Here is a 12,160-nt window from a genome sequence, read left to right on the forward strand (position 1 = left end):
GCTCATGGAGCTATTTTTTTCATTAGGGATTACAATCCGGAACAGAATGAGGATAATGTATTGGCAAGAATGTTAGACCATAAAGAAGCTATCATATCTCATTTAAGTTGGGCTAGCCTCTTTCTAGGATTCCATACCTTGGGCCTTTATGTTCATAACGACGTCATGCTTGCTTTTGGTACTCCAGAAAAGCAAATCTTGATCGAACCTATATTTGCCCAATGGATACAATCTGCTCATGGCAAGACGACATATGGGTTCGATATACTCTTATCTTCAACGAATGGCCCCGCTTTCAATGCGGGTCGAAGCCTATGGTTGCCCGGATGGTTGAATGCTGTTAATGAGAATAGTAATTCGCTTTTCTTAACAATAGGACCTGGGGATTTCTTGGTTCATCATGCTATTGCTCTAGGTTTGCATACAACTACATTGATTTTAGTAAAGGGCGCTTTAGATGCACGCGGTTCCAAATTAATGCCAGATAAAAAGGATTTTGGATATAGTTTTCCTTGTGACGGCCCAGGGCGCGGCGGTACTTGTGATATTTCTGCTTGGGACGCATTTTATTTGGCAGTTTTCTGGATGTTAAATACCATTGGGTGGGTTACTTTTTATTGGCATTGGAAACATATCACATTATGGCAGGGCAACGTTTCACAATTTAATGAATCCTCCACTTATTTGATGGGATGGTTAAGAGATTACCTATGGTTAAACTCTTCACAACTTATCAATGGATATAATCCTTTTGGGATGAATAGTTTATCGGTATGGGCGTGGATGTTCTTATTTGGACATCTTGTTTGGGCTACTGGATTTATGTTCTTAATTTCCTGGCGGGGGTATTGGCAGGAATTAATTGAGACTTTAGCATGGGCTCATGAACGCACACCTTTAGCTAATTTAATTCGCTGGAGAGATAAGCCCGTGGCTCTTTCCATTGTGCAAGCAAGATTGGTTGGATTAGCTCACTTTTCCGTGGGTTATATATTCACTTATGCAGCTTTCTTGATTGCCTCAACATCAGGCAAGTTTGGTTAATTTAGTTTGTTTTTTTGTACTGTATCAGCACCTAGTTCATTACTCTTGATAGAGAGGGAGGATCTGCCTTTTTAGATTTCTTTTTCTATTTATTTTTCCATCTAGGATTAGAACCGTATACTTGGTAATAATAGCAACGACACATTATGGCAAAAAAAAGTTTGATTCAGAGGGAGAAGAAGCGGCAGAAATTAGAACAGAAATATCATTTGATTCGTCAATCTTTAAAAAAAAAGATAAGAAGCAAAGTTTCTCCCTTGAGTTTGAGTGAAAAAACGAAAATGCGAGAAAAATTGCAATCCCTACCGCGTAATAGTGCACCTACACGCCTTCATCGACGTTGTTTTTTGACCGGAAGACCTAGAGCTAACTATCGACATTTTGGGCTATCCGGACACGTACTTCGAGAAATGGTTTATGAATGTTTGTTACCGGGTGCAACAAGATCCAGTTGGTAAGGATAAAATACCCTTTCGTATTTGTATGGATTTCTGGAATTGATAATCATAGAGGAGCCCTCTTTACCATTCTGTATAAATGGACTATTCTATTTGTATAGATATTGGTAGAGGGGCGTATCCAACCCTCTTTTATCCACTAGTTACCCCTCTTTAGTTTAAGAGTATAGAGCAGTTTGGTAGCTCATAAGGCTCATAACCTTGGGGTTGCGGGTTCGATTCCCACTACCGCCTCCATACTCCTTCTTTATGATATATGCATGATATAATATATACATCATGCATTTGTATCTGGATTTTTTGATTTCCTAAAAGAGTTTTGGTCTAACAGTTTTTTCTCGGAAGAAGCAAAAAAATAAAAGAAAGAATAAAATATGAAAGAAAAGCGTCCATTGTCTAATGGATAGGACAGAGGTCTTCTAAACCTTTGGTATAGGTTCAAATCCTATTGGACGCAATCTTATTTCTATCTATTCTTTAAATAACTATACTAAACTAAAAACAAAGAAAACTTTTTTGCATGATTCAAATGAAAAAGCTTTCTCAACGATTCCTATTCTACTAACAAGAGTAGACATGCAAAATTTATTTGTTACTGAAGAGAAAACCGTTCCAGCTGTTCCTGAATAGCTTCCTTCAAAAGGATTTCCGCTTGCTCGGTGAATGTCTTGCTAGAAGATATAATTTCTTGGAATTGAGGTTTAGTATCTTTTAGATGTTTACGTAACTCATCCAGAAATTTATTTACCTGTTCAATTTCTAACGAATCAAGATATCCTCTTGTTCCGGTATAAATAGTAGCTATCTGCTCTTCCACTGGGAGAGGATTTGCCTGGGATTGTTTAAGCAATTCCCTTAATCGTCGACCCCTTGCCAATTGATTCTGACTTGTTTTATCGAGAGCAGAGGCGAATTGTGCAAAGGCTTGTAACTCTGCGAATTGCGCTAGTTCCAATTTTGATTTGCCAGCTACTTGTTTCATGGCTTTAATTTGAGCCGCGGATCCTACTCTGGAAACAGAAATACCCACATTAATAGCGGGTCGAATTCCGGCATTGAATAGATCCGCAGATAAGAATATTTGTCCATCTGTAATGGAGATTACATTAGTAGGAATATAGGCGGAAACGTCTCCAGATTGAGTCTCAACTATTGGTAAAGCGGTCATACTTCCTTCGCCTAAAAGAGAATTTAATTTAGCGGCTCTTTCTAAAAGGCGTGAATGCAAATAAAAAACATCCCCTGGATAAGCCTCACGTCCGGGAGGTCTTCTTAATAGAAGGGACATTTGGCGATAAGCTTGTGCCTGTTTGGAGAGATCATCATAAATTATTAAAGTATGCCGTTCGCGGTACATAAAATACTCAGCCAGGGCTGCTCCCGTATAAGGAGCGAGGTATTGTAATGTAGCAGGTGAATCCGCCATTTCAGCTACTACAATAGTGTATTCCATGGCCCCCTCCTCATGGAAAGTAGTTACTACTTGAGCTACGGAGGATGCTCTTTGACCGATAGCTACATAAACACATATTACACCTTGCCCTTTTTGATTGAGAATTGTATCTGTGGCTACTGCTGTTTTGCCAGTCTGTCTGTCCCCAATAATTAACTCTCGCTGACCGCGCCCTATAGGGATCATCGAATCGATAGCAATAAGCCCTGTTTGAAGAGGTTCGTATACGGAACGCCTGGAAATTATACTTGGAGCAGGAGATTCAATTAAGCGAGATTCGGAAGCTATAATTTCGCCTTTCCCATCAATAGGTTTAGCCAGAGCATTTACAACACGACCCAAGTAAGCCTCACTCACGGGTATCTGAGCAATTCTTCCTGTTGCTTTTACAAAACTTCCCTCTTGTATCATCAACCCATCGCCCATTAATACAATCCCAACATTTTTGGATTCCAAATTCAGAGCAATACCCCTAGTACCTTCTGCAAATTCGACTAATTCACCTGACATTATTTCACCAAGACCTATAATACGAGCAATCCCATCCCCCACTTGAACTACGCGACCTATATTCTCAATCCCTACTTTCCTATTATATTGTTCAATACGTTCGCGGAGAATTTTATGAATTTCGTCGACTCGAAGGGTTGCCATTAGTGTTTCTTGACTCTTTTTTCGGAAGCAAGGGGAAAAATAATGCCTAAATTCTAAACGAAAGTAGAAGTTCAAGGCCTAATTAATTTAATTATTTCTTCCATTCCAGGGACCCGAGAATGCCAATATTAGCACGAATCGTACGGAAATGTAACTCGGTATTCAAACAACTATTCAGAGTTCCTAGAGCTCCTTGTACGGCCTGTTGGAAAACCCGCTGTCGGACCTGATTCATTGCCCTTTGTTTTTCAAAATAAAGGGTTTCGTTTTTAGACTTTTCCAATTGTTCCAAACTAATAGAAGTAGCATTAATCAAATTTGCTTTTTCTCGTTCTATCTCAGAGTATCCATTCATTCGATACTCATCCGCTTCTAGTTCGACTTTCTGTAATCGAATCCGAGCTTTTTCGAGTTGCTCAATGGTCCCTCTACGCAATTCTTCTGAATTTCGAATAGTACTCAAGATCCTCTGTTTTCGATTATCTAATAAATCTTTTAATGAAAGTAGATTATTTTGTAAGTTTACAACTTTTATGATCTCTTCCCGAACCAAACATGAATCTTTCGATTCATTTGGCTCTCACGCTCCTTTTTTTTTTTCTATAGCTATTTCCATATCTTTTTTTTAAGTAATGAGCCTATCCTCTATCTTCTTTTTTATGTTTATATTTCAATATACCGAAACCTATATAAGACTAGATAAATATTAAGAGGACTCTTCCGCCTAGATAAAAATATATCATGGTCAGCAAAGTTGTTTCTTTATTTTTATTTGCCCTCTAGTTAATAATTTCAATTTCATTAAGAAAAACTAACTAAATAAATGGAAAATGAAAATTAATAGAATTCTTTTTTATTTTTTTTTTCTTCAAATCCAAAAAATTTCTCTTTTTTATACATAGGTCGTCGATTCGGCATTGGTTAAAAAAGGGCAGGGTGCCCCCTTTTTTTTCTAGTAAATAGTTCAAACCATTTTATCGATATGAGTGTTCTATATCAGATAAATTTTACATTAGCTATTTCCCGTTTAAATTGGTACTAATACTAATATAGTTGTAGAAAGAGTACCTCTTTTTGCCTGGACTTCAAGCAGTTTAGCTTTAACCGTGTTAATGGTCTCACATTCTTGGTTTATAGAGAATCAAAGTTGATTTACCAATGAGTCGCGAAATGCTATGGTTCTTCCATATGATTTCTGAATTTATTCAGAAGTAATTCGTCGAGATCGTGCACCCTTTTCTTATTTATCCGAAAAATACTAAAAAATATTATAAAGTGCAGCCGGATAGATCCAATCTATTCTTGAAATAGACAACTCGCACACACTCCCTTTCCAAAAAAAATCAAAACACCAACCACTACAGTTAGATTTATTAGATTTGTTGCTAAAATATCGGTATTAAGCCCGAAACTGCCAGCGGATGGCCAGTGAGCTAAAAAAACGAAAGAATGGGTTACATTTTTCATATGCTCTCCTCTTATAGATAGGACGAACAAAGAACAAAGTTTTTCGATCACTTACTTCGCTCGCCCTTTTTTGATCGGTTTTTTTAATGCAAATAGATTCAATCTAGTAATTTCTTTTAGATTAAGTCTTACGTCTTGTTTGACCGGTGAAAGACTTCCTTTGTTGAAATGTTCTGTTCCCAAAATTCCTAAAATAAAAGGAAAAAACTTTCCACTTTCCTAAACTAAGGACGGGAAATAAGAAGGTGAGCATATCTTCTAAATTAATAATACTCAACTCAGCCCTTCCTAGAATGGGGTATTATCTGTCCCGATAAATAGATAATTCCAGGAGTAATAAATAGGAGTAAATTAAATAAAGTATTGATATAATTGGAATTGTGGAAGCAAATACCAATTTACTAAAAAAAGAAAAAAGTATCTAATCGAAATCGAAAGAATTTTTTTTTTAAGATTAAACAAAAGGGTTCGCAAATAAAAGCGCTAGTGCCACAACTAGTCCATAAATTGTTAAAGCTTCCATAAAAGCTAGACTAAGCAATAAAGTACCTCGTATTTTACCTTCTGCTTCTGGCTGTCTCGCAATACCTTCTACAGCTTGTCCTGCAGCAGTACCTTGACCAACTCCAGGTCCAATAGAAGCAAGCCCTACGGCCAATCCAGCAGCAATAACAGAAGCAGCAGCAATTAGTGGATTCATGGTGAGTAGTTCCTCGTGTCAAAAAAAAGAAATGGTTAAGGATACAATCAACCAATAAATTCTTACTTCTAAGCTCTATTGGGGAGAAGTAAAGTAACTAAAAAGTACAAATTGAAATCAAATTGAAATGATAATGTGAATTGTCCGAACTACATAGAAGGGAATTCCATATCCATATATCGGATTAGATAATGAATCTAACCTAGGAATATATAATATAATATCCTATATATATACATTTGTTTCTTCTATTTTGTTTGCATATTTTCTCATTTTCTATTGAATCGGATTCTAAAATCATTGCTTAAAGTGGAAACCTGCATAAAAGAGGACTCCACTTATAGACATTAAGGATATTATAGTATAGATCTAGCCTGACTCCACCCTCCTTAATGCATATATACTTTGAAAATTCCATAATATAGTCTATTCTATTCTCTCTCCTACAACTCTAGGCTATATATTCATACGCATTTCTAACTATTTTTTTGCAACCAAGCAGATTATCTGGAACCATGCATGAATTGAGCTAAGCTGCAAAAAAAAAAAATACTATTTCCAAAAAGAGTCAATTCAATGATGACCCTCCATGGATTCACCTATATAGGCTGCGGCTAATGTTGCAAAAATAAGAGCTTGAATACCGCTTGTAAATAATCCAAGAAACATGACCGGTATAGGGATTACTAAGGGGACTAAAGAAACAAGAACAACAACGACTAATTCATCCGCCAATATATTCCCGAAAAGTCGAAAGCTAAGCGATAATGGTTTTGTGAAATCTTCTAGGATGTTAATTGGTAAAAGGATTGGAGTTGGTTTAATATATTTCTCGAAATAGCTCAATCCTTTTTTGCTAAGACCAGCATAAAAATATGCCGCTGACGTGAGTAAAGCTAAAGCAACAGTAGTATTTATATCATTCGTGGGCGCTGCTAATTCCCCATGGGGTAACTCTATAATTTTCCAAGGTAAAAGAGCACCCGACCAATTCGAAACAAAAATAAAAAGGAACATAGTTCCAATAAAGGGAACCCAGGGACCATATTCTTCTCCAATCTGAGTTTTGCTCAAGTCTCGAATAAACTCAAGGACATATTCAAAAAAATTCTGACCGTCGGTCGGGATGGTTTGTGGATTCCGAACAGCTATGACAACTGAACCTAGCAAGATAGTAATTACGACCCAAGAAGTGATGAGTACTTGGGCATGAATTTGGAAACCTCCTATTTGCCAATAGAAGTGTTGGCCTACTTCTACACCCGATATATCGTATAACCCCTTGAGTGTTTTAATGGAACAAGGTATAATATTCATATTGTCCTCTGATAAAAATTGAACTTCAAAAAAGGAATTCTTTTGATTCAACCATCTCTTTCTCAACTCAGCAACTTGAAGTATTAATCTTATATTTAGGATACCAAGAAAGCACATCAGATCATAATATATATCAATACCCTCTAATATATATCAATATTCCCCTTCTTTTTTCTATGCAAAAAAAATTCTATGCAAAAAAAAAGATATAGTAAAGTAAGTGATTCCATAAATTTACGCAGTTGCCCAAGAATTCACTATATATTCTTAATCAACGATTTCTTATATAGAGAGAACGGCCCTCACAAATTGAAAATACTAATTTGTTAAGAATCAATCGAATTGAAGTCATAGTGTCATCGTTGGCTGGAATCGATATATTCGCGAGATCCGGGTCACAATTTGTATCGACTAAAGAAATAGTAGGAATCCCCAAAATGGCACATTCCCGAAGAGCTATATACTCTTTTTGCTGATCAAGGACGATCACAATGTCTGGCAATCTCGTCATATATTTGATCCCGCCGAGATACCTTTGCAAAGTAGATAATTTTCTCTTCAAGATTGCCACATCTCTTTTTGGGAGATGGTGGAATTTTCCCATTTTTTCTTCTGCTCTTAAGTCTCTAAATTGAGAAAGTCTAGTTTTCGTAATCGACCAATTCGTTAACATACCACTGAACCACTTTTTATTAACATAATGACAACGAGCCCTTATTGCAGCTGATGCTACTAAATCTGTTGCTCTTTTTTTGGTACCAACAATTAAGAAACTTTTTCCCTGACTTGCTGCATCAAAAACTAAATCACAAGCTTCTGATAAAAAACGAGCCGTTCTAGCGAGATTTATAATATGAGTACCTTTACGCTTTGCCGAAATGTAAGGGGCCATTTTAGGATTCCATTTCTTAATACCATGACCAAAATGAACTCCTGCTTCTATCATCTCTTTCAAATTAATGTTCCAATATCTTCTTGTCATTTTTTCCACACTTCCTTTTTTTTAATCCTACCATTCCATTACGGAATTTAGTTCTTTTTGAAGATTAAGAAAGATCCGAAATAGCTTGAAATAAATAATAATTGTTCCGAGAGAACCTTGTACTAAGATAAGAGTTGGCCATTGATACATGGTATAAACATAACCACCTTAATGAATTAACTGACTTGTTTTACTTATTAAAATAAAAATCTTAAAAATCTAAAATTTGACCTGTTAGTGTTCTAAGTTCAAAAGTCTAGTAAAGTAAAAAATATTTTTATGGGGGTTCTTATGTCTCATAAAAATTGTTTGTTACGTCAGAATCTGAAGAAACTAATTCTGTATGGAGAAACAAAAAATCTCTCATTTCCGACGCGAATAGATTTTTTTTTTTTATTTCGAAATAAAGGTTCTTGTCTTGTGGGGAACGATGCACAAATTTTTGGAATCCGGTACCAACAGGTATAATCCCCCCCAGAACTACGTTTTCTTTCAAGCCTTTCAACCAATCAATGCGACCTCGTAGGGCAGCTTTTGCTAAAACTCGAGCAGTTTCTTGAAAACTTGCTTCAGATATGAAACTTTGGGTATTCAGGGAAGCCCTTGTTATTCCCAATAAGATTGCCCGATAATAGATCGATTCATCCAAAGCTCGTCCTGCTCGTTCCGCTCGCAATAGTCCGATTAATTCCCCAGGCGAAAAAACATTAGACATTCCATCTTCGGAAACCCGCACTTTTGATGTTACTTGGCGTATAATAATCTCTATATGTCTATTATGGATCTGTACCCCTTGGGATCGATAAACCTTTTGGATTTTATTAACCAAAGAGATACGACTTTGGGCTATGGTTAGCTCAGCTCCAATCAAGAATCCCCAAGGGACCCCAAGAATTCTTGGTATACGCTCATTCCAATCCTCAATTCTCCTTTCGAGATTCGGGGATAATGAATCAATTGAACGCGCTTCAAAGATTTGTTCCACTTTTGGAAGACCTTGCGTTATGTCACTAGATCTCGATTTTTCATATATAAACGTAACTAACCTATCTCCCTTGTAAAGGATTTCTCCATAATGACCATTAACAGTTGCTCCTGTAGTGGCCAAATAAGGTTTAGCTGCTCTTATAACAAAGGAATTCATATTTACAATGAAAATTTGACCGGATTTTTTTATGTGCGATTTAAATAGACATACATTTTCACAAATAAATTGTCCAAGGTGAATTATTGCCAATGTCTCTTCCCAAGAATCATGATGGACAAAGTGACAATTCAAAAGGAATGGATCCAACATTATGTTACTATCGAAATTAGAAATCCTTTTATTTTCATCTATTAAAGAGTATTTAAGTTCTTGAAGTACTTGGAAGGTTTGTTTTAAATTGTCAACGAACAAATATTTTTTTAACAGGATTTTATTATGCGTTAGTAAATAGTAAGATGAAGAAAAATGCGATATACTAGCTACAATAGCGCCTAAGGGCCCAAAAATTTCTCGAATAGGAATTCTAGGATTCCATTCTTTTATCGCATTGGGATGTTTTGAATTCTTGAATAAACCAATTCGAGAACAGTTGGATGCCGACAAAATCATCAAAGAGTGGTATTCTTTATTTCGATTCAACAAAGTGCCAATAGCTTCTGGATGTTGGCTAAGTGATTCAATCTTCGCCTTGGAATAAAAAGAATTGATATTGGCGCGATCTAACCTATTATGGGGAATCGGTCCTGCACTTGTCCTACCATACCTTTTTCGTGTATACGAAATAGTGGACTTGACTAACTCAATTCTTAGGAAATCGCGAATAAGATCATTTGCTCTTACCTCAACAAGGGAAGCACCAGCCTTTTCTTTTTCTTCTTGTTCCCAATTCACTACTAAGCAAGTTCTAACAAATTGACTATTTGTGTGATAAATTCTTTGAGTTAACTTGCTATTTTCATGAGAAATAAAATTGACAAGTCGAATTTGGAGATTATTTTCTTCTTGCAAGAGATCCTGCGGGAAAAGTGTTGCTAAATTTCTTCCTTCGTCCATTTCATATGCCACTGTAGGGCGAACGGAAACAAAATACTTTTCCTTGCTCTTGAGAATTTTTTTCCGTTGAACATAGACCCAATTTTTCCTTTTTTTTGATTCCTTAGAATCTTTTTTTTGTCTTTCTGGCGGTATCAAACAGCCACCTAATATCTTATCCGCCTCTTCAGGAAAATGAATATCTCCGGAAAATATTTTGAGTTCCGTATGGCTTTTTTTTCTCTTCACTCGGACCAGTCCGCCTAGTCGACTTCTTGTATTTTTTGTGAGTTGTGTATTCACTCCAATAATACTATTGTCAAGTATCTTTAGGGATGAAGATCTCGGCAAGATATGAAGTTCTTGAAGAATGAAAAAAAACCGATCTACTTCTTTTTGGTATTTTAGACTAAATTCTTTTGTTCCTCGATGCTCAATCAAACCCTCTTTTTTTAAGATGGAATCTTCCTCTGGGCTCTCGTATTCGTCCTCTGAATCTTCTTCTGAGTCTTCCTCTAAAGTACCATATTTTTCCTCTGCGCTTTCCCCGGGGCTGCCATATTCGTCTTCTGAGTCTTCCTCTAGAGTTCCATATTCGTCCTCTTGGGTCCTATATTTGCTCTCTGGGCTCCCATATTCCTCTTCTGAGTCTTTCTCTAAAGTCCTATATTCGTTCTCTGGGTTCCCATATTCGTTTTCTGGGCTCCCATATTCGTCTTCTAGGGTTTCATATTCGTATTCGTCTTCTAGGATTCCATATTTAGATTCTTCTAGGGTTTCATATTCATATTCGTCCTCTCGGGTCCTGTATTCGTCTTCTAGGGTCTCATATTCCTCTTCTGAGTCTTCCGCTCGAGTCCTATATTCTTCTTCTAGGGTCCTATATCTAAATTTAACAATTCCTGAACCCTTTTTATCTTTTCTGTATCGGGGATCGTCAAAATAAGCAAAAATAGTATTTCTACGTAAAACACCCATAAGGGGGATTTCAATCGAAATCCCAAAACAGGATATTAGTTCTTTCTCTTGTTCTTGATGATATTGTAATGGAATGACGAACCTATTTCTTCGCTTTTTCGCCAACAAATCTGAATTATCTTGAAAAATAGAAGGATAGATAAAATTCCAATGGCCATTGGACATGATTCGATCCGACGTTGAATAATCAAGAATTTCCCTATCTTTTTTACCATAAGTATTCATTTGATCTTGATCCTTGTGGAGTGAAAAAGACGCTATACTGGATCTGCACATACTTACTGACAATATCCATAAATGGCTTGTTTTTGGTAATCGGCGAAGATTACCATATTGATATTCGGGCGCATGGTAAACATCAGTACTCCAGTGCATTTCGCCGTCTGATTCAGAATAAATATGCTTTTGTACCCTTTCTTTAAAATGTAAAGTGGACGTTCCGGCACGAATCTCCGCAATTACTTGTTCGGATTTTACATATTGATCATTTTGCACTAGAATCAAGCTTTTTGAGGGAATATTCACACTATATAGAATATCTTGACTCTGAATAGTTACATGCAAGTCTATATAACATAGAAAAGCAGGCTGCCCATGACGGGTACGTGTGGGGTGAACCAAATTCTCATTGAATTTTATTTTTCCATTCGAAGGGGATCGTACAAGGTCGGCAGTACCCCCTGTGAATACTCCGCCAGTATGAAAAGTTCTTAATGTTAGTTGAGTCCCTGGCTCCCCAATTGATTGACCTGCAATAATACCTACGGCTTCTCCCAATTCGACCAGATCACTATGAGTAGGACTCCGGCCATAGCATAATTGACAGATCCAAGAAGTGCTTCGGCAAGTAAAGGGGGTTCTAATATATATTGGTTGTGCTCGAAATGGTTGTGCTCGAAAGGCAGTTATGAATCGATTGACTAATCCAATTCCAATATCTTGATTTCGCGCGGCAATGCATCGTGAACCGATATATATATCGTCTGCTAATACACGACCAATTAGTGTTTGGACAAAAAGTTTTTCCGTCATCCCATTTTGAGGACTTACAGAAATACCTCGGATAGTACCACAATCTCTTCTACGC

At 36.7% G+C, this 12,160-nt stretch overlaps 1 non-coding gene across 1 annotated transcript; it reads left to right on the forward strand.

Moving 5' to 3' along the window:
- Positions 1 to 1,887: 1,887 nt before the first annotated feature.
- TRNAR-UCU (transfer RNA arginine (anticodon UCU)) lies at positions 1,888 to 1,959 on the forward strand. The gene has a single exon. It is a non-coding gene; the product is annotated as a tRNA-Arg (tRNA).
- Positions 1,960 to 12,160: the final 10,201 nt, after the last annotated feature.

Source organism: Triticum urartu, unplaced genomic scaffold, assembly GCF_056163025.1.
Source record: "Triticum urartu cultivar PI428250 unplaced genomic scaffold, HENAU_Tu73 scaffold188, whole genome shotgun sequence".
Classification (NCBI taxonomy): domain Eukaryota; kingdom Viridiplantae; phylum Streptophyta; class Magnoliopsida; order Poales; family Poaceae; genus Triticum; species Triticum urartu.